Raw genomic sequence first — 20,729 nt, forward strand, 5'->3', positions numbered from 1 at the left:
CACAGAATAGCACACACATAAAAAGTACCAAGGCTACATACTTGCAATTCAATTACATATGATTTTCCAAAGATTTTCAAAATAATCCTTTTTTCTTTCCTTAGTTAGAATGGATTTCTATTTCCATGTGTTCTGGTCCCTGATTAGAATCCAGTAAATAGTGATTTCTTTTAGAACATAACATTAATACCTTGTTCCCATCCTTTGGTATCTCCCCTAACACCTATACTATTTCTAAGTACAAAGTAAAAGTGATTATCAGTGCTGAAATCTAGACTACTTTTAACCTTTAGTGGAATCATCTCAAACAGATAAATTTATCTCACAATAAAACCACTAACTGAAACCTAGTCCTTCCTGACTCTAAATTAATGTACCACCCATCACATTGCTCGTCTTCAAAGGTGCGTCTAGATAAGAAATCTACTAGCATTTAAATGTAAAAATTAGTTTTCATTTCCATATCGCATATAAACAGATGGCTCACTTTAATTTGAGAAGCAGTCACTGACAGACTTCAATACTTGCAACACTGCTTGACTCACCTGTCAATATCTTTATTCAAAAATAACTGCAAGGCTGGGCGCGGGGGCTCACACCTGTAATCCCAGCACTTGGGAAGCCGAGGCGGGTGGATCACCTGTCAGGAGTTCGAAACCAGACTGACCAATATGGTAAAACCCTGTTTCTACTAAAAGTGCAAAATTAGTTGGGCATGGTGGCGCATGCCTGTAATCCCAGCTACTTGGAAGGGTGAGGCAAGAGAATCGTGCCACTGTACTCCAGCCTCGGCAACAAGAGTGAAACTCCATCTCAAAAATAAAAATGAAAAATAAAAATAACTACACTACATTTTATAAATTGTTTAAAAATCACTTTATGGCCAGGTGCAGTGGCTCACGCTTGTAATCCCATCACTTTGGGAGGCCGAGACGGGTGGATCACGAGGTCAGGAGATCGAGACCATCCGGGCTAACACGGTAAAACCCTATCTCTACTAAAAAATACAAAAAATTAGTTTGGTGTGGTGGTGGGCGCCTATAGTCCCAGCTACTTGGGAGGCTGAGGCAGGAGAATGGCTAGAACCCAGGAGGCAGAGCTTGCAGTGAGCCAAGATTATGTTATACACTCCAGCCTGGGCCACAGAGCAAGACTTCATCTCAGAAAAAAAAAAAAAAATCACGTTATATAAAACCCAGAGAAAATACACCTAACCTTCACCAAGATTCTTGAAGAAATATTTTTTGCTTCCTCTTCTCCTCTTGGTGGAGTTCTATCTGATGCAGGAGCCAATCTTTCATGTTCCAGACAAAGAGAATTGTGTCATCAATAAATGTCATGTTTAATGCAAATACATTACCTAGTAAAACCAACTATCTAGAACAGTGTTGTCCAATACAGTAGCCATCAGCCACATGTGGCTACTGAGAATGTGAAATGGGGCTAATGCATACAGTAGACTGAGACAGGAAGGCAGGGAGTAAAGATTTTTTTTCTTTTTTTTTGAGATGGAGTCTTTCCCTGTCGCCCAAGCTGGAGTGCAATGATGCAATCTCAGCTCAGTGCAACCTCTGCCTCCCGGGTTCAAGCGATTCTCCTGCCTTAAGTCTCCCGAGTAGCTTTGATGACAGGCGCCCGTCACCAAGGCCGGCTAATTTTTTGTATCTTTAGTAGAGATGGAGGTTTCATCATGTTGGCCAGGCTGGTCTTGAACTCCTGACCCCGTGATCCACCCGACTCAGCCTCCCAAAGTGCTGTGATTACAGGGTGAGCCACCATGCCAGGCTAGGAGTAAAGATTTCTATTCTACTCTTCTGTAGATGTTTCTCATGATACCTTAATTGAAAATACCCTACTTTGTGATGTTCAAATTCTTAATCCTAAAGCCTTAAAATCTATTACTTGGAGCATTTATAATATGCTACCTAGTATTCCTCCTCTCAAAGAACAAACAGGTTTAATAATGATAATAATTTGCAAGCACTGATGATTCAATCAACCTCACAATATCCCACCAGGTAGTAAATTATTACTGTATCTATTTTACAGATTATACAACTGAGGCCCAGAAAGGTTTAAGTAATTTGCTTAGTATCACAGAGATGTCAGAAGGGACACCTAGGATCTGAACTCAGGCAGCCAGACTCTATGGCCTGCATACATGACCATATTACATGGCCTTACATAGCCCAAAAACTTCATTTTAATACACCGCATTATACAACAGTAAAAGAAGCTCAAATACATTTACAAATCCAAGCAAAACCAAATGACAGAATTGGGTACAGGATCAATGAGAAGCCTACACTATTGCGGTAAGGTAAAGGGTAGAGCAAGGCAGAGGGAATAAAGTAGACGAATTTTATATATGGTGCTCACATATTCCTACATGTACTTTCTATCCCAGTAAAGTTAATTAGCTTCTAACTTTACCCCCTTGAGAGAACAGTAATATAGAACAGAACACAGAGAATCATCTCAAAGAGATAAAAAGAAATTTGGGACCAATTTACTATCATACAATTTCCCCCTAAACCCTCTACAGTGATAAAAGCAACTCGCTTCCCTATTGTGTGTTCTCTCCTAATCTCATTTTAAAAATCAAAGTTTCATTAGTATGTTCCAAAGGCTTCTCTCACCTTGAATTTTCCTTATTTTTGACACTAATCAAAAAAGAGGAGGGAAGGCTGTTGAAGTACTGTTCACAGAATAGCAGCACCAAATTAAACGTGGCTTTTCAAGGGAAATGCCAAATGGCTGTAAATGAAGACTTAAATTTCGTATTACAGACCCTAAAACTGCATTAAAGTGAGGCTTGTCATCATTAAACAAGATTATAAATATTTCTTCTCTAGAACTACTGAAAGATTAGGAACTAGATAACCTCTGGAGATTTATACAGTGGGCTATACATCTACTGACCAATACAGAAAAGAAAATAATGGGGCAAAGTGAAACCTCTGGGTTTTTCACTAGTTTTGAATGCAACATGTGTCTCTCCATTTCTGCCATGTATCCTTTGACCACTTTCATTAAGAATATCCATATTCGGCCATGCAAGGTGGCTTACACTGCTAATCTCAGCACTTTGGGAGGCCAAGGCAGGCAGATCACTGGAGGTCAGGAGTTTTGAGACCAGACTGGCCAACATGGTGAAACTCCACCTCTTTTGTAAAGATACAAAAATTAGCTGGGCATGGTGGCACATGCTTGTAGTCCCAGCTGCTCAGGAGGCTGAGACAGGAGAATTACTTGAACTTGGGAGGCGGAGGATACGGCGAGCAGAAATGGTGCCACTGCTTCCAGCCTGGGTGACAGAGTGAGACTCCTCAAAAAAAAAAAAAGAAAAAAGGATATCCATATTCAATGTGTATTCTTCACATTTTCTAAATGTTTTCTCATTCACTGATTCTAAAGATAGTCCATTTTGATTTTCCTTCAGTCAACACATTTGTGTTATGAAAGAGAAAGTAATTTCATTTTAGTGCATACAAATGCGCAACATTCCTTCTACTCCATGCCTCAGTGAATAGTTAACAAGATTTTATAAGTCTCTGTCTACATGCTCATCATTTTGCTCACTACAATGCTTTATAATCACTCCATCTGTACAAACAATGCATTCTTCTAAAGAGAGAGAAAAAACACATCCAATTCAGTCTCTCTTCTAAATCCATAAAGAAAAAGTGGGGGGAGGAGGATAGAAAAAAAAAACACCACCCCACCATGGATTCTTAAGGTGTTAACTTTAACGCCTTAAAGGAAGGAAAAGGAGAAATTTTTCTTCAATGGCATTTCTATTTTTCAAAGTACTTTACAAAATAAAATTGGCAAATTTAAAAAACTTTCAACTGCATTTAGGGAACCAGCGTGCTTGTATTTTGATACACTCTTTGATTAAATAAAGCAATTTAAAAAAATACTAGTTTTCAAAATTATTATAATTTAAATTATTATTTCCAGAAGCAATTTTCTATATTAATATCAAACATCATAATCCCAAGCAATTTTTTTATGGTTGTTTGGTCAAAATATTAACTTTAAATGGCTGAAATCAACTGCAAAATAAACAGCAATCTAAAGAATTACAATCTTTTGCTTCACAATAATAAAATTAGTAATGCAGATTCCAATGCTTATAATAATTCTGATAAAAGATGTGTGGTCACTAACAACATTAGTTATAAATGTTATTGCACAAAATATTATATAAATAAAAGTCTACCACCCACTCCACCCTCAGTATCCTACCCACCAGAAAAAATACACCCTAAAAATGTCTCACCATGATGACTTAGGTCTATCTTCAAGCATTTTAAATTTAAAAAAATAAAATTAAGTTACTATGCCCAATTACATAGGGTTACAGGCTTAAGTCTCTACTCACACAGTTGAGGTTGATGAGCAAACAGCTGTCCTGTATCTTGAGACAGACATTAGCTTTCTGCCTTCCCTATCCTCATAAGCAGCTACTTAAAAGTTTTGAGTTTTATGCAAGAAAACATTTTAAAGCCTTCAGTGTTTTACTGCAGCAGACTTCAGATTCATTCCTGTAACACATTTAACATGAAACAGAGTTGAGACATATAAAATTTATGTACCACATTTTAATCATTAAAATTTTAAGGAGTGCTTTTGCCATTATAGCTAGGTTAAAAGGGTGGCTAAAGGAAAAGTGAAAAACAAAAACATTCCAATTGGTATTTGACGTTATTAACACGCATATAACTAATCCATAGATTTTTCTATACCTGGCCATAGACTAGGTGAGTAAGGATTACTTTATATATAATCATTTTGTCCAAAGTAAGCAAAAGTAGGTATTTTTCTGTTCTCCTTAAGTCTAGCTAATTTATTTAGAATAAACAGCTATAAAAGCGTTTGTAAAGAACGCTTTTACAAACAGATAGTCAGTGGAATGCCTTTAGAGTCCCAAGTATACATATCACAGCACCAGACTAGGGAGAATGAGATTGTTTTGTGACAGCAGGAGGAGACATGTTGTAACTCATAAGAGTTGTATGAAAGGTATTCTATCATAAAAAGTTAAAATATTTGTCCAAGAGTCTAACTTGCTTCAGTAGAACTGATTAAAACTTTCTGACTTCACCGCAGGCTTAACTGAGTCTGCAGTACAACGGCTAAAACATAAACTGTACCAATCTTGGGCTATAAAACAGAAGCATGCTTTCTGTATAATAATAATTAACATTTTATAGGTGTTTAGAATATAACAGACACCACTGACAGTTTTACATGCACACTTAATCTTCATTCCATCCTTAAAAGTCAGGTGCTACTATTACCAACCCTTTACAGATGACAAAACTGGTTCAGAGATGTTAGGAACGAGTTCAAGATCACAGAGCTAGTTAAGTGGCAGAGCTATGACCTGAAGCCAGATCTATTTGTCTCCAAAACCTGATGCTCTCAAGCCTGTAATCCCAGCACTTCGGGAGGCCGAGACAGGCAGATCACAAGGTCAGGAGATCGAGACCATCCTGGCTAATACGGTGAAACCCCATCTCTACTAAAAAAAAATACAAAAAACTAGCCGGGCGAGGTGGCGGGCGCCTGTAGTCCCAGCTACTGGGGAGGCTGAGGAGGAGAATGGCGTAAACCCGGGAGGCGGAGCTTGCAGTGAGCTGAGATCCGGCCACTGAACTCCAGCCTGGGCCAAAGAGTGAGACTCTGTCTCAAAAAAAAACAAAAAAAAAAACAAAAAAAAAACAAAACAAAACCTGATGCTCTTGAGCATAAAGCTAGATTACAGGCAAACAGTGATCCATTGTACTGATAGATCAAACTGTATCTGGAATTAGTATACAGATTTGGATACCATAGGTTAAGTGTGATACTGATGGTGAATGAGTGTTATCAGAAAACCAACAGGATGGTTATAAATTCAGGAAAGTCATCTCTTACAAGAAGTGACTATATGAAATTAAAGCAAGGAACAGCAAAAAGACAAAAAAGAACACATTTTGAAGGGCAGTTAGAGAAACACACAAAAAAGCAGGCTCATCTCCTGTGGTACAGAGTACAGAACTTGAAACAGTGTATAGAAGTCTCAGGAGACATTCTTGTTCAACACAAAGCACTTTATAATGCTAAGGAATCCAATAGCTCAAAGCAGTTCCTACTATAGTACTGAGCTCCTGCAATTAAATACCTAAACCTGGTTAAGTATCTAAACCCAATTAAATATCTGAATTATTACCATCATAGTAATAACTTGATTCAGACAAAGTTACCAAAGAATGTTAAAACTCTTTGTGAATGAAAGTTTGATGAGGACTGGTATACATTGAGTCTAATAGTGTCTTCCCACAAATTATGTATTACAGAAGGAAAAATATTAACTTAAGTAGAGGAACCTGGCAGGTATCACATTAACCTAAAGATCTAAGTAAGTATCACTGACCAGGGAACAAGTGGACATGTGCCTCCTAATGTGATGCACTGAAAAGGACACAAGTGTAACATTCCTGCCAAAACTACATTCCTAAATTTTATCATGAGAACACATCAGATACACCCAAATTGAGGGAGATTCTACAAATAAATGGTCTGTCACTCTCTTCAAAAATGTCAATGTCATTAAAGACAAAGAAAGGCTGAAGAAATGTTCCTGATTAAAGAAGAATAAAGAGATGTGGCAAACTAAATGCAATGAATGATTATGGGTTGGATTCTGGACAGGAAAAAAAATCACTAAAGAACACTATTGGGCTCACGCCTGTAATCCCAGCACTCTGGGAGGCCGAGACAGGTGGATCACCTGAGATCAGGAGTTCGAGACCAGCCTGGCCAACATGGTGAAACCCCATCTTTACTAAAAATACAAAAATGAGCCGGGCGTGGTGGCACGCTTGTAATCCTAGCTACTCGGGAGGCTGAGGCAGGAGAATCATTTGAACCTGAGAGGCGGACGTTGCAGTGAGCCATTGCACTCCAGCCTGGAATACAAGAGCAAAACCCTGTCTCACATACAAAAGAAAAAAAAAATTAATGGGAAAACTAGTAAAATGTGAATGTAGACTGTGTATTAGATAACTTCGTCATTTCCTTAATTTAATAACTGTAACGTAGTTAAACAAGAGAAGGTCCTTGTTCTTAGAAACTATATACTGAAATATTACATGGTAAAGGAACATGATGTAAGCAACTTAATCTCAGAAGATTCAGAAAAAAATAACATGACAGAGAATGAATAAGTAAATAGCACAAAATGTTAACAATGGGTTAATCTTACTAAGAGGTCCAGGGACCAGTTTCGTGGAAGACAAATTTTCCATGTGTTTACACTGGGGGGAGGGTGGGCAGGATGATTTCAGGATGAAACTGTGCCACCTCAGATCATCAGGCCTTAGGTTCTCATAAGGAGTGTGTAACCTAGTTCACTCTCATGAGCAGTTCTCAAGAGGGTTCGTGCTCCTATGAGAATCCAATGTTGCTGATCTGACAGGAGGCGGAGCTCAAGTGGTAATGCCAGCTCCCATGTGCTCACCTGCTGTGCAGCCAGGTTTCTAACAGGCCACAGACTAGTACTAAGACTAGTCCAGTCAGCAGCCCGGGGATTGGGATAGGAAATACATGTATATTTTAACCTTCCATAAATTTGAATTATTTCAAAATAAAACCTGGTAAATATTTGAACCTGATGTTTCAAGGATTCTAAATACCTGAAAGAACCAGATTCCCTATCTTGTCTCCACACACAAACTCCAATCCAACAGCAGTCTAAACTGATTTATGATGATCAAATGAGTTACAATAAATAGTGCTCCAGTTTAAAATACCAAATATAAGTGCCAAGTGACATGTACCATTCCACTGATAAGGTATGACTCAGAGATCTAAGACAGGTGAATGTCTACCTCCTCCCAATCTTGTTTTATTCTATAACACCCTTCCCCAAAATACACTGGAATTAAAGAACAGAGACAAGACTTCTCCAATAAAGCACTGCTATTCTTCCATTGAGAAGGCAGTAGCAACTGTGTCTCCTTGCTAAAAACTCCAAATTATCTATCTATTTATTTATTTATTTTGAAACGAAGTTTTTCTCTTGTTGCCCAGCCTGGAGTGCAATGGCGCAATCTTGGCTCACTGCAACCTCTGCCTCTTGGGTTCAAGCGATTCTCCTGCTTCAGTCTCCCGAGTAGCTGGGATTACAGGCATGTGCCACCAGGCCCAGCTAATTTTGTATTTTTAGTAGAGATGGAATTTCACCATTTGGTCAGGCTGGTCTCCAACTCCTGACCTCAGGTGATCTGCCCACCTCGGCCTCCCAAAGTGGTGGGATTATAGGCATGAGTCACCATGGCCAACCCAAAGTAAGTTATTTTCTGATTATGCCAGGTAGCAAAACAGACCCAATTTGAGAGCAATCAATAACCTATATGGAAACTATTTTTAAAAACCTCACTTTAAACAAAACTCTAATGCCAATTAAAAGCTGGCAAAGTACACTATATACTCACTACAGAGCACCTGGCAAAAACAAGAGTCCAGAATGTTAATTACTGAGACTAACATACAAATGGTTAATACACAAACACTTCAGTTGCCCAAAAAAAAAAAAAAAAAAAAAAAAAGAAATGAAAAACAGAAAGAGGGAAAAAGAAAACAAACAGAAGTAGAACATGAATGAATATTAAAGAAAACATTCAAGAAGAAATAATGATGGCTACACATCACCACATTATTTTGAGTTCTTCTCCAATGATTAGACGTATTTTTCTTCCACATATTTTATCTTCCACTGTTGTTCACCTCACCTACTATAAAATATAAAAGTCCATCTTTGTAAGACTGCAAGAAATGTTAAGAACTGTTAAGACACAGCTTTGACTGTATCTTGTGATGATACTTTTTTTTTTTTAACTTGTTGAGCGGTCCAAAACAGCAGTCTACTAGGAAATTCTCACAAACAATTCACACTGGAAAGGAGTGGAGTGTCAGAACACATCATCTAATTCACATCACCTAATTCGAACAGCCTTCCAACCCTTCCAACTCTGGGAAGAAGGAAATGAATTATTTTAGCTTCCTATACTAATCTAGATACATCCTACATCAGGTATCAGCAACTTATGGCACAACTGTTTTTTTTCTTTGAGATGGAGTCTCGCTCTGTTGCCCAGACTGGATTGCAATGGCGCAATCTTGGCTCACTGCAACCTCCGCCTCCTGGGTTCAAACGATTCTCCTGCCTCAGCCTCCTGAGTAGCTGGGACTACAGACATGCACCACCACACCCGGCTAATATTTGTATTTTTAGTAGAGATGGGTTTTCACCATGTTGGACAGGCTGGTCTTGGACTCCTGACCTCATGATCCACCCACCTCGGACTCCTAAAGTGCTGGGATTACAGGCGTGAGCCACCGTGCCAAGCTGGCACAGTATTTACTGGTCGTTTAGCTAATTCCAGGCCTTGGGCCCTGCTGCTAAGCTGTGGCCTTCTTTCAGACAGTCTCTTTATCAGGTTAATCTTTCTAACTACAGAGCACCAACACTGCCTTGTTTAAAGTAAGCATTTTAACAGGTTCTTGTTGAATGCCAAACTACAAAACAAGCAAAACCATTTTATCTCAATCCCAATCCCTGCCTTCTCTCCCATTTGCTCAGGTACCAGGCTATCAACTCTTCTACCTCTGCCAGATCTATTAGCTCTCCAATTTTTTTCCCCACATATCTCAATTTAAACTCCAATTCTCCGAATGCTGCAGGTAAATAATGTTGTAATAAAAGGATCAGAATAACACACACTGTGAATGAAACTTGACCAATTCAAACCTAAAATGTAAACCAAATTTAAACCTAAAATCACTAACTTAGTAAATAAAAGATGTATCGATGGACATGTGTGTGTATACAAACATAATATATTTGGGGGCGTAGGGAGCAAGTTTTCAAGTATCCATCATCTTCCAAATTAACTCTTAGACCTACACTTCTAAAAAGACTTAGGCATATGAGTCTGCAATTATAGCTCAATTCAAAGGCTTTCATTAAGTCATTAGTCAAATCAGCATGGTCATGCAGCTGAATTTCTAGCAAATCCCTAATACGACATTACAAATCATAAACCTTGATTTGTAGCTTCCTCTACAGATTCCCCTTAACTTAAACTGCATTAAGTCCCAAACCCTGAAAAGAAAGGAGGTGGTATGGAAAGAAACGAAAAAAGGCTCCAAACAATAAATCCAAGTATAAGTTAGAAAAATACTAGGGAACGCGGGACAGAAGTGTTGCGACATGGACAAGATTCAAGTAACCCATTCAAAATCTAGCATATTCTTGTAAACAAGAGTTTTAAATAAGGAATACCTTCTTAGGGGAGGTTTAAAGGAAAGGCAGTAGCTTTTTGGCAGAGATGAGTAGGAAATAATAATAAAAGAGAATAACAACTGGCAATTCAATTCTGAAATAAAATCCTGAAATAAAAGCCTTCCAGTTTAATTAAATTTTTCTATCTTCTCTACCAAAACTAAGCATTGTATTTGTTGTCATTTTTTGAGACAGGGCCATACTCTGTTGCTCAGGCTGCAGGGCAGTGGAATGACCACAGTTCAATGAAGCCTCTACCCTCAGCCTATTGAGTAGTTGCATACACTACAGGGGAACACCCACTACACCCCACTAATTTAAAAGACTGCAGCCTGGTGCTGTGGCTCACACCTGTAATCCCAGCACTTTGGGAGGCCAAGGCAGGTGGATCACGAGGTCAGATCAAGACCATCCTGACTAATATGGTGAAACCCCGTCACTACTAAAAAAAAAAAAATACAAAAAATTGGCTGGGAATGGTGCCATGTGCCTGTAGTCCCAGCTACTGGGGAGGCTGAGGCAGGAGAACGGCGTGAACCTGGGAGATGGAGTTTGCAGTAAGCCGAGATTATGCCACTGCACTACGGCCTGGGTGACAGAGCAAGACTCCGTCTCAAAAAAATAAAAGATGTTTATTTTTTGTAGAGCAAGGGTCTCACTACGTTGTTGAGGCTGGTCTGGAACTCCTGGGCTCAAGCAATCCTCCCACCTCATCCTCCCAAAGTGTGTGATTACAGACATGAGTCACCAGCACCTGGCCAGGAGTGAAATGTCAGATTTAAAAGAGAGCAAAGTTTCCACTCCTAGGTATTTATACACATGTCCACACAAAAACTTGTACTGAAATGTTCATAGTAACCTTATTTTAACAGCCAAGAAATGGAAACAATCCAAATTATCCATCTAATGGTAAACAGATAAATTATGATATAACCATAAAATGAAATACTATTCTGCAATTAAAAGAACTACTGATAATACAATGTGGGTGAATCTCCAAATTATTATGCTAAGTGAAAGAAAAAAGACTACACAATGAGGATTCTATTCACAGGAAAAGTTACAAAAATACAACTATAAACTGAGTAGGCATGATGGATGGCGTGCAGAGGAGGAAGGATAAGGATCGCCTGAGCTCAGGAGTTGAGTCCAGCCTGAGCAATATAGTGAGGCCCCCATCTCTTAAAATGTAATTAAAATGCAACTATAACAGAAAGCAGATCCAGGGACCACAGGATAGGGAGATGGGATTGACTTCAAAAGTACACAAGGAAACTTTCCAGGGTGATGGAAATATTATACCATCATGACTGTGGTGGTGGTTAAACAACTACATAAATCATAACTAAAACTGCACACCAAAAATTAGTATATTTCATTGTGTAAACTTAACTTAATAAAGCTGATTTTAAAAGACAAAATGGGACAAAGGAGTGGAAACAGTCATTTGACTTAAAGTACTCTTCAGTTAAATCAGTAAAAGATAAGTATTAGAAATTTCAACTATACCAAGAGAAGCCACAAAACTAATGAGTTCAAGTTTCACCTAGAATCAGTTTTTCACTAAGTATTTTTTTAAAGATGTCTTAAAATAACTTTCTAGGCCGGGTGCGGTGGCTCATGCCTGTAATCCCAGCACTTTGGGAGGCTGAGGTGAGCAGATCAAGAGGTAAGGAGTTCGAAGAAGTAGAGACTGTGGTGAAATCCGGTCTCTACTAAAAATACAAAATTAATTGAGTGTTGTGGCACATGCCTGTAATCCCAGCTACTCGGGAGACTGAGGGAGGAGAATCACTTGAACCTGGGAGGTGGAGGTTGCCATGAGCCAGTGAGCCAAGATCACGCCACTGCACTCCAGCCTGGGCAACAGAGCAAGGCTTGGTCTCAAAAAATAATAACTCTCTAATTCTCCTTATTTATAATTTTGAGAGGGAGTCTTGCTCTGTCGTCCAGGCTGGAGTACAGTGACACGATCTCGGCTCACCGCAACCTCTGTCCCCCAGGTTCAAGCGATTCTCGTACCTCAGCCTAATGAGTGGCTGGGATTACAGGTACCGCCTCCTCGCCTGGCTAATTTTTGTATTTTTTGTAGAGACGCGGTTTCACCATGTTGGCCAGGCTGGTCTCAAACTCCCAACCTCAAGTGATCTGCTCGCCAAGGCCTCCCAAAGGGATTACAGGTATGAGACACCATGCCCGGCCTAATTCTCCTCATTTAGCTGTAAGCACAGAAACACACTTTTCCCTCCTTTACCTCTATACCCACTTTTACATCATTTCAATACCCTGAAAACGATTTGGTAACTTAAACAAGACTAACTTGGACTGCCTTTTTAACACGTTATTATTTTACAATAAATAAAGCTTATAATTCTACTAAACATTTTTTGCTAATCTTAGATTTTAAAGTGTAACTGTCATTAAATAATTTATTGCATTTCAATAAAAGATGCTTCTCAAATAAAGGCAGCATAGCTTATTTCTTCAAGCAGGAATCACTTCTTAATGTTTTCCGATTATTTGAAAGAATATAGAGAAAGCAACCTCCCTTCCCACACCTCAGATACAACTTTCTTGCTCATCTATTACATTTACATTACAAAATAACTCAAGTTTCTAAAGAGTTCCAATTTCTAGATAAAAACTTGCACATTAAAAAAAAAAAAAAAAAAAAAAAAAAAGTCCTGCCTGGGCGTGGTGGCTCATGCCTGTAATCCCAGCACTTTGGGAGGCCGAGGCAGGCGGATCACGAGGTCAGGAGTTCGAAACCAGCCTGGTCAGCATGGTGAAACCCCAACTCTACTAAATATACAAATAAAAAGAAAAATTAGCTGGGCATGGTAGCACACACCTGTAATCCCAGCTATTCAGGAGGCGGAGGCAGGAGAATTGCTTGAACTGAGGAGGCAGAGGTTGCAGTGAGCTGAGATCATGCTACTGCATTCCAGCCTGGGTGACAGAGCGAGACTTCGTCTCAAAAAAAATAATAATAATAATAATTGTAGTGGCCAATATTTAAATATAAAACCTAAATAGTAACTTATAGTAAATTGGGTATTTTGAGACCAAATATAGCTTCAGGAGCTAAATATAAAAGCATTTTTTAATATAATTCATTTAAAACCTTTTTTCTTGTTTACCACAAAATTAAAATGCTCAAAATAATAGCTATTTTTTAAGAGTAGTCTTCCAATTTAAGCAATTTTTAAAAATTCTACTGGTATTGTAGTGTGTCAATGTTGCCAAGGTAAAATACTCCAGGGTAACACTGTCAATGAACCCACTCACTCACACTGATTACCTGCACACCCTTGGGGGATACAAAATGTAAGACACAAATTCAGCCTGAATGATGAGTGAAGAACTTTTTCCCCATCTCTTACCATTTAGAACTTTGAATAAATTAAAATGTTACTACCCCTCTAATAAAACATGTTAACAATGAATAACTGGTATGTCTGAAATAGCACATTCAGTTTATCATATTGTTTAACGAGGATACACAGTTGTTTTGTTTTTTGAGACAGAGTCTCACTCTGTCGCCTGGACTAGAGTGCAGCGGCACAATCTTGGCTCACTGCAACCTCTCCCTCCCGGGCTCAAACAATGCTTTTTTTTTTTGGTAGAGACCGGGTTTTGCCATGTTGCCCAGGCTGGTCTAGAACTCCTGGGATCAAGGGATCCACCCACCTTGATCCCTGAAGTGCTGGGATTACAGGTGTGAGCCATCGTGCTGGTCAGCTGATTTTTTCTTTTTGTTTCCCAACCATCAACAAACCAAATTTTTTCTATAAATCCTCTTTGATAATTCATTCCAGTTAACAATTAGTTATTTTGCAGATAAATACTATCCGTTGCCAGTGGGACAGATACATGTAGAGAAAACTAAATACAAAAATATCACCTCTACTCAGAAACAAAGCACTTCATCATTATCAGGGAGCAAATGTTTACATTCAAGAATGTTATCAGCTATTAACATTAACAGTCAAAGTGAGATATTAAATATATGTATTGGCCAGGTATGGAGGCTCATGTTTGTAATCTTAGCACTTTGGGAGGCTGAGATGAGAGGACAGCTTGAGGTCAGGAGTTCAAGACCAGCCTGGGCAATACAGCAAGATTCTGCCTCTACAAAAAATTTTAAAATTAGCCAGGCATGGTGGCGTGTGCCTGTAGTGCTAGCTACTCAAGCGGCTGAGGCAGGAGGATTGCTTCAGTCCTGGAGTTTGAGGTTACAGTGAGCTATGATCATGCCACTGCACTCCAGCTGGGGTGACAAGATCAAGACCCTGTCTCTTAAAAAAGTTTTTAGCAGTAAATATATTAAAAATTTGTATCTGTTATTAGAGATGACGAAGAGCAAATCAAGGATACCTATGGCAAATTTGCAATCTTCAGTGTTACTTTTCTCTAAAATAGTTCACTCTTTAGTTTTCATCACATTATAAAAATTATCTAAATGGAACTCTGCAAAAGCAAATGAATAAAAGGTCCTGGTAACCTTTTCCTTCAAAAGAGCATTTGATTATTCTGAGAAAATTACCAAAATGATTAGAAGAATGAAACATGGCTTGGAGTTTAATCACATACAAATAATCCATTAGGTATCCAGAGTCAGAGATTTTTGTGGTACTCTGTCTTCTCAATAACACCTCTAGATTTTCACATACATCCTCCTCCTTCTCACCCCATTCTGATACAAAATCACCTAACAGTGAGAAACTACACATGCGCACGCGTGTACAAAACACACACACACACTCCTTAATGACTAAATAGACAATATGATACTAATGAAATCTTTCTTTGCAAGTATTTCCTTTGGCAACTTCTCTTCCTCCTACTGACCAAGTGGAGTAACACCTACGGTGACCATATCTTCTAAATCAAAACCTAGGATGTATGATCCAACAAAATAGAATATTTTAGTAGAAAAACATAAACCTCTAGCGGGTTGCGGCAAAGAGGCAGTTCAAATTTTTGTGCTTCTTCCAAATGTATGGCTCTGTATTTTAAGGATGTCAAAAAGTTAACATTTCTAAAATATTCCAAAAATTTAGAAGGCCAATGAAAAATATTTGAAAACCGGGTTGCCTGAAGATACATGGCTCCTAGAACGGTATCTCAAAATCCCATCACCCACTATTTGTCTTTTTATATACATTACCTCAGGTTTCAAAGTTCTAAATAGGAGTTCTGAGCAAATCTCTCCCAAACATGACTCTTTCTCAGAACTTTCTCCAGGGTTCTGTTTTTGCTAACTGCCTACTAGAAATTCACTTAGATGTCTCATTGGCTCTGCCAGTAAACAAACAAACAGAAAACATGGGGTGAGCATGGAGCAGGATTGACTAAGAGCTAGTAGGTAAGTCAGAATTGCAGGACAAATAGTAAGAACAAAATTGAGGGGTCCCATGATAAATGCTTTATCTGCATTGTCTTCTTTCATCTTCACAATATCCCTTAAAGGTAGTAGCAACTATTTAGAGATGAGGAAACTGAGGCCTACAAAGATTATGGAACTTGCTCAGGTCAAACAGCTAGTAAGCAGTAAAGCAAGGATTTGAATCCAAGAGTCTGACTCCAAAGCCCAGGCACCTGAACATGCTAAGACATCAAAAAGAATGAGATCGGCCGGGCGCGGTGGCTCAAGCCTGTAATCTCAGCACTTTGGGAGGCCGAGGCGGGCAGATCACGAGGTCAGGAGATCGAGACCATCCTGGCTGACACGGTGAAACCCCGTCTCTACTAAAAAGTACAAAAAACTAGCCGGGCGAGGTGGCGGGCGCCTGTAGTCCCAGCTACTGGGGAGGCTGAGGCAGGAGAATTGCGTGAACCCGGGAGGCGGAGCCTGCAGTGAGCTGAGATCCGGCCAATGCACTCCAGCCTGGGCGGCAGAGCGAGACTCCGTCTCAAAAAAAAAAAAAAAAAAAAAAAAAAAAAGAATGAGATGCAGATTCTGACAGAGTTGTGGTCACTGGTCAATTCAAGAGGTATTTCTTGAGTACTTAGGTACTGCCAGACACTGAGGATACAAAAAAAAAAAAAATGTACATCTGGGTTCAAATTTTTGCTTTACTACTTAATAGCTATGTAAACTGAAATGAAAAAGTTTCTGAGCAGTATGATTTGAATAAGGAATGGCTGCTATCAGGAAAATAGACAAATTAACAAGTCACAATACAATATGAAACAACACAAATATAAACAAGGAAAATAATTTATACAGTGATTAGCTTTGTCATAGGGAAGGGATTGTTTTGGTTTATGGTGGGAGACTCACCTTAATATTTTGAATGAGGATGAAGGATATTCCAGACTAAATAAAACATGATACCATGATTCTACATAGTGTACTCAACAGGGTCACAAGTAGACTGATACTCCTAAAATATAAATACCTAGGAAGCTGGAGAGTTAGGCTGGATTCTAGATGATTAGAAAAATAAAAAGGAAAACACAGTTCAAACATCCAGACAGAAGTCAAGGTCCAAGGCTCAAGTAAGCTAAAACGGACTGGGTGGAAAGCAGAGCTCAGGCAGTACAAGGAAAGCTATTCCATTTTCTTGGGCATGGGAGTCTATACAAGTGATCATCAATTAGCCTATGGTAAGCAGGCAGAAGGCACAGATTACATCTTCATTTCAGTTCAACATATAGGTGAATGCTAGGTCAAGAGAACACAGAGGATAGGCTGGGAGCGGTGGCTCACACCTGTAATCCCACCACTTTGGGAGGCCGAGGCAGGCAGATCACTTGAGCCCAGGAGTTCCAACATCAGCCTGGCAAACAGGGCAAAACCCCATCTCTACTAAGAATACAAAAATTAGCCAGGTGGTGGCACAGCCTGTAATCCCAGCTCCTGTAATCAGGAGAACTGCTTGAACCAGGGAGATGGAGGTTGCAGTGAGGAGATCATGCCACCGCTCCAGCCTCGGTGACAGAGACTCTGTCTCCCAAAAAAAAAAAAACCCACCACACACACACTCACACATGAAGACAGAATATGGCCCCTACTCATACAGGATTTCACAGCTTCGGTACAAAAGGCAAATGTGTTGAATTATTAAGGCAAATGGTGTGAACAGTGAAGAACAGAAGGAGTTGCCAATTATGAGTAGCTCTTTCAGGAAGATGCGGGAAGATAACAGCTGTAAAAGTGAAAAGGGCCCAAAACTAGGTATTTGGAGAAAATGCTGGTAGTTTACTGTGACTGAAATACAGTACACATTGAGAAAGTAGTGAGGTGAGGATACAGAGACAAGCAAGGGCAAGATCATGGTGGGTCTGTTCTGGATAAAGATGCAATTAAGAAAAATCCCTCAAATGTTGGGAAAGAAGGGAACCTAGAAAGGTGCTACCCAATACATTAAGTAGCCACCAGCCTCGTGGAACTACTGAGCACTTGGAATGGTGCAACTAAGGAGCTAAGTTTTAATCAATTTAAATAGCCACTACTAACTACCATATTAGACAGCAATGATCTAAGCACAAGTAAGAGAATTTTCTTATCCAGAAAGAATTTATCTTCTACAAAGAAAAGAGGGTAACCAAAGATACAGGCATTTGTAAGTTAAGGAAAAGAAGGGGCAGGAAATTGAGAAAACTCACAAAATTATGTCAATGATAACAATAAAGTATAAAGAAGGAGTGAGGTGAATTTTTTTTTTTTTTTTTTTTTTTTTTTTTTTTTTTTTTTGAGACAGAGTTTCACTCTTATTGCCCAGACTGGAGTGCATTGGCACAATCTCAGCTCACTGCAACCTCTGTCCCCCAGGTTCAAGCGACTCTCCTGCTTCAGCCTCCCGAGTAGCTGAGATTACAGGAATGTACCACCACACCCGGTTAATTTTGTATTTTTAGTAGAGACGGGATTTCACCATGTTGGTCAGGCTGGTCTCGAACTCCTGACCTCAAGTGATCCACCCGCCTCGGCCCTCAAAGTGCTGGAATTACAGGCATGAACCACTGTGCTCGGCCAAAGTCTTAAAGAATGGAGAAGGTTTAAAATAAGCACACAGAAAAATGGTAGAGGGTTAGGATGAACAAGGATGGACAAGTCCAAGCTGGAGTTGTAAAGTATAAAGTATGCAGTAAAACTTAAAAAAAAAAAAAGAAGCTATAAAGGGTATTGTTGAGACAACTGACAAAACTAAATATGGACAGTACATTTAATAATACTATTGCATAAAAGTTAAATTTCCTGATTTTGATAATCACACTGTGTAAGAGAATATTCTTGATCTATGGAAATACATACTGAACTAGGTAGGGGTAAAAGTCTCCAGCTTACTCTCAAATGATTCAGAAAAACACAGTATGCATACATATTATATATACAATGCACATATATGTGCATACTAATTTAATTTTTATATATGCATGTATAATACACACCCAAGGAAAGTAAGAATATGATAAAGCAAACAGGACAGAGTATAACAACTGGGACTCTAGAAAAAGGATATATGAAAGCTCCTTGTACTGTACATGCAATAACTATGTAAAAGTTTGAAAATAAATACAAATTAAAAGTTACAGAAAAATTCATAGTAGTGTCAAAACAAAACTATATGATTTTCTCTGATAGCACTTAGAAGCAGAGTAGATGACAAACCTGGTCAAAGATTAAAAGCTAAGAATACTGGGAAGAAAAGTGATTGAAGAGGGAACTGTAGCTAGAGGAGACAATGAAACAAGAGGTGCTGGGACCGGAGATCTTGATAAAGCTTAAAGCTTAAAGCTTAAGGCTTAAGAATAAACGTGGTGGGAAAAGGAGAATGAGCGTTGGCATGACAGGAGGCTACAGTCAGAAAGATAGGATATTAAGCATTCCAAATCAGAGTTGTTATTAGTCATTTAGGAAATGCAAATTAATCCCACAATAGAATACCACCCCACATCCACTAAAATGGTTAACATTTAAAAGACTGACCACACCAATTTTTGGTGAGGGTGAAGAGAAACACAATTCCCACGTATGACTAGTGGGCATGTAAAAAACTACAGTTAAATGCACAATTATCCTAAGACCTAGCAATTCCACTCCTGCGTTTCTACCCACAAGGAACAAAAAACATATGCCACACACTTGTACACAAATGTTCACAGCGGCATTATTCACAACAGCCAAAGCATAAAAGCAGCCAAGTGTCCACAGATGAACGGATAAACAAAATGTGGTATGTATATATATAGAGTATTATTCCACCTTTAAAAGGAATGAAATTCTGATACATGCTACAATTTGGATGAACCCTGAAGACATGCTAAATTAAATAAGCCACACTACAAAAGGACAGATATTGTATGATTCCACTTACGTGAAGTACTTGGAATGGTCAAATTCACAGTGACAGAAAGAATGTTGGTTGCCATTGACTGGGGGAGACGTGATTGGGAGTTATAGTTTAATGGGTACAGTTTCGGTTTGGGACAATTTTTACAGTTTTGGAGATGGAGAGTGGTTAATAGTTATACGACAATGTGAATGTATTTAATGCTACTGATGTCTATTTAAAAACAGTATAAATGATAAATTTTATGTATGTTTTATCACAATAAAACATTAAGCTAATGACAGTGCAACATGAATGTACCTCAAAAACATTTTAAGGTCATGTATTTTATTATTCCATTTATATGAAATGTCAAGAAAGGGCAAATCTATAGATTACTGGTTACCCATGACGGGTGGTAGGAAAGGGGATTGTTTACAAATTGGTTCAAGGGATATTTTGGGTGAGAGAAATGTTCTAAAAGTGGATTGTGGTAGTAACAACATAACTTTAAAAATTTACTAAAAAACACTGAGCACTTATGAAACAGGTGAATTTTGTGGTATGTAAATTATACCTCAATATAAGAAGTTTTAGGCCAGGTGTGGTGGCTCACGCCTGTAATCCCAGCACTTTGGGAGGCCGAAGCAGGCAGGTCACCTGAGGTTGGGAGTTCGAGACCAGCCTGACCAACATGGAGAAACTCCATCCCTACTAAAAATACAAAATTAGCTGGGTGTGGTGGTGCATGCCTGTAATCCCAGCTACCTGGAAGGCTGAGGCAGGAGAATCACTTGAACCCAGGAGGCAGAGGTTCCAGTGAGCCGAGATCGTGCCATTGCACTCCAGCCTGGGCAACAAGAGCAAAACTCCATCTCAAAAAAAAATAAAAATAAATAAAAATAAATTTTTCACCGATCGAATTGCCAATCAGTAAAAAAAAATTAATATATCTACTGGTATGGGTGCAGATGAACTACCTTTTTTTATAGGTCCGGAAACGGAGAGTATAGTACTTATACAATGTAAGTATTTGTGTATCTATAAAAAAGGTACAATAAAATACAGTATTATAGTCACACGTGACCACAGTCTACATGGAGTCCATTACT

At 38.8% G+C, this 20,729-nt stretch overlaps 1 protein-coding gene across 8 annotated transcripts in view; it reads right to left on the reverse strand.

Moving 5' to 3' along the window:
* The window catches only part of LOC105493111 (zinc finger AN1-type containing 6), an 83,048-nt gene that overhangs the window by 35,495 nt on the left and 26,824 nt on the right, over window positions 1-20,729 (reverse strand). For 5 of the 8 annotated variants that reach the window (XM_011760551.2, XM_011760552.3, XM_071100819.1 and 2 more), the window contains exon 2: window positions 4,388-4,550. The exons of the other annotated variants lie outside the window; for them this stretch is intronic. The gene's annotated coding sequence lies outside the window, so the exon portion shown is untranslated. The remainder of the gene's footprint in view (window positions 1-4,387; window positions 4,551-20,729) is intronic. 8 annotated transcript variants of the gene reach the window in all.

This window comes from Macaca nemestrina, chromosome 7 (assembly GCF_043159975.1).
Source record: "Macaca nemestrina isolate mMacNem1 chromosome 7, mMacNem.hap1, whole genome shotgun sequence".
Taxonomy (NCBI): domain Eukaryota; kingdom Metazoa; phylum Chordata; class Mammalia; order Primates; family Cercopithecidae; genus Macaca; species Macaca nemestrina.